The following is a 3,591-nucleotide window of genomic DNA, read 5'->3' on the forward strand; positions in this document are numbered from 1 at the left end:
TTAGGCAGTATAATAGCAAGGGCTTGGTGGCGCAACCCACCGCACCGTTCCAAAGGGGACGCTCATAACATCCGTCTGTCCATCGCGTCTCGCGCAAGAGGCCATGGTTGCACCACAAAGCTCGCATTCGTGCATCGCCATGCATAGCGTTCGCGGCAAGCGTTTCCAGGTAAACATTACGGTTACATACGCTCCAGTTGCCGGGAAGCGTAAGAAGCAGTCAGGGATCTTTGAACGCTATCGCGTTCCACTTTTAAAGGGGAAGCTTAAGCGTCATCCATTTTTTTTTTCTAATTAGGGAACATTCAAACAGTAACCGTCCTTCGAATCTTTTAAACAGTTTGCTATTAGGAGAGATGTAAACCAGTATCGTTACCTTTGTTCTTGTTTTTTTCTTCGGTGACCTTGTTATGATTTCTTTATCTTTAACAAATGCTTTGCAATTACCCATAATGACTGAATTTTTTAACTACTGTTTCGCATGCTACATAACGATTAGCATTACTAAAATGTATTTTAGCTTCGTGCATATGTATTTTTATTAGTTATTATTACGTGTGACATGGAAAATGTTTGACTTCTACTTCGTGCCTTTGTAAGCATCGAGTAACGTTTTTGTAAATCATATTGCAATTGCATCTGCTTGAACTACTGAAGGTAGGCTGTATCATAAGAAGCCAACAAACACTGATACCAAGGACAACATAGGGGAAATTACTTGTGCTTAATAAATGAAATAAAGAAACGATCAATTAATGAAGATTAAAGTGGATGGAAAAACAACTTGCCGCAGGTGGGAACCGAACCCACAACCTTCGCATTTCGCGTGCGATGCTCTACCAATTGAGCTACCGCGGCGCCGTTTTCCCATCCACTTTCTTGGGTATTTATGTGTCCTAGTAGAACCCTGGGAGTGTTAGCCAGCGCCACCACTCACAGACCTTGGCGGCGGACGTGGAACGTCCTTTATGCCGCAGGCGTCACGAGAACGTGATCTTTTTGGGTGAAGGCAACTGGTCAATCACGGAGGAAGGAAACTAAGGAGAGGCCCTGACGTCACTCTTTGTGAAGCAAAAGTGAAGCCGGAATCTGGCGTTGCTCATGGCGATGCTCCGCCGTTTGGGCCACCCTCCTCGCTTGTTTACATCTTTCGCGAAACCACGCCGCGCTGCGCGTGGTGTCGCGCGCTCGCGCAATATCTGGCAGAGCACGGTGCAGGTAACACAGCGCAACAAGACACGGTGACTAACGCAAACCCGCCCACTCAGCGCCTTTGCCACGGCCCGAAACCTACCAGAGCAACACGTGTGAGCGCTCAAAACCATAACAACGCCGCCATTGTGGCCCAAAAGGCGTGGCCATACAACAAAAAAAATAAAAAGCAGCAAAAAAATGAGAACCTACTACGTCATTTCCGCCACACTTTTTTCCTAGTGCGCGGAGGGGGTAGGGCCTCTCCTTAGTTTCCTTCCTCCGTGTGGTCAATAAACCCACATATGCTACCTGAAGGCATCAATGTTGCCGGATTCGAGACCCTCGTTATGTAATAAACGAGAAGAAAGGGGGTTAACCGAGGGGCCCTATTTTTATTAGTCATATCATAAGAAGCCAACAAACACTGATACCAAGGACAACATAGGGGAAATTACTTGTGCTTAATAAATGAAATAAAGAAACGATAAATTAATGAAGATTAAAGTGGATGAAAAAACAACTTGCCGCAGGTGGGAACCGAACCCACAACCTTCGCATTTCGCGTGCGATGCTCTACCAATTGAGCTACCGCGGCGCCGTTTTCCCATCCACTTTCTTGGGTATTTATGTGTCCTAGTAGAACCCTGGGAGTGTTAGCCAGCGCCACCACTCACAGACCTTGGCGGCGGACGTGGAACGTCCTTTATGCCGCAGGCGTCACGGTAGGCTGGGCACGGTAGGCTGGGTAGGCTGGGCTTTTGTCAGGTGTTGCGAAACACCTTTAGTCCAATCTTCGTCGGTCTGCAGTGTATACTGTGTACTGAAATAACAATTAACAAGCACTGAAATTCTGTATGCATACAAGTTTAAAGAAGTACGGAGGTGCCACTTTCACCTCGTTCTCGTTTTGCTCATCGTCTTGAATTTCCATCTCCCGCCTTCCCCATAATATAAAGAGGAACACATAAGCTGTTGTGGCATCTGCTTTGTATTGTTTTGTCCATTTTCATTCACACACTGTTGCTTCAATGTGCCAAGCAACTAGCCCATCAACTTGTGTTGATGTAGTATTTGCCTGTTTCATCTAGAATACACCAAAGCTATGTCTTTTGTGATGCTATGCTACTGTAGAACTAGAGTTACTGTGTATGCTACCAAAGGTAGCCTCTGGTAGTATATACAGTAACTCTATGTAGAATGGTATGGTAGTGCCATCTGTCGCACTTATCGTGAAACATTACAGATAGATGCCTTGCTTTGCCTTAGCGGTAACACACAGTGTACCACTACGTTTCTGAAGAAATCTCCGCCTCTTGCTTAGCATCGATGCAGACGATGTGCACTTCTACTTCATTCCTGATGAAAAAGTGCAAGTGCTGCAACTAACCCGCAGGGGCGTCTGCGTCTGCAGGCGTTTGGTGTGTTGCGACACCACGTAACTAAGCGCACAAGGACTGGACCCTCCCACGTGTAGCTGTGCGCGGCTTAACCATGTCTGCTGGGGAAAGGGGGATCCTTTAAGGCCCCTCGGCGGAGGCAACACACCTCTCTGGCCTCTGCTTCACATATACGTCACCTCCAGACTGACCCGCCTGGAGGAAATCGGCAGTCACCTTTTCCTATACCCCCCTCTTCAATATTTTGCTTTCTCTCTCGCTGTTTCTTCTTTCCTGTCTTCTTACTTCTGTATTCACTTCTGGCTGGCAAGGGTTAACCTGGTGTAATTATCCAACTTTGGATAATTACACCAGGTTATATTATCCTAATCCTAATATTATCCAACTTTGGATAATATTAGGTTATATGGCGATGCATGGCTGGCATCTGCAGGTATTCTCCTGAACTTCTAGCGTCCCCTTGTTGGGCTCGGTGGTGGGTCACCACCATCGCCGCCGAATTTTCCAACTTAGTTTGGCAAACACTTTTCCCCCACTACCTGATCGTTCCCTGAAGAGGGGGCGCACCGATGAACCATTCAACATTTTTATGCAACCGAAAGAGTCCTTTCCCAAATACCAAAATATGTTTGCAGTCAGCATGAAACTAAGACAGTCCGAATGATCTCGCCGTTTCTTGTAGCCAAATCTCTCACTGAAGCAATAGGCCCAGGTTATAAAGTAACAATGATGGGAAGGGGTGAACTTCTCACAGTTCGCGACAAGCCACAATTCGACAAGCTCTCGAAACTTGTAGTGTTTGGGGACATTCCTGTTTCAGTAGGCCCACACAGTTCAATGAACACACTGCGCGGTGTCATCTCGGAAAATGACCTTCTCAGTCTTAGCGAAAGTTAATTACAAGAAGGATGACAAGAATAGAAAGTTGTCAAGGTGCAAAGGATCTAAATAAGGCGAGATGACAAAGGAATATCAACTAGGCATAATTACTTTTGTAACC

This window comes from Dermacentor variabilis, chromosome 5, assembly GCF_050947875.1.
Source record: "Dermacentor variabilis isolate Ectoservices chromosome 5, ASM5094787v1, whole genome shotgun sequence".
Lineage (NCBI taxonomy): Eukaryota > Metazoa > Arthropoda > Arachnida > Ixodida > Ixodidae > Dermacentor > Dermacentor variabilis.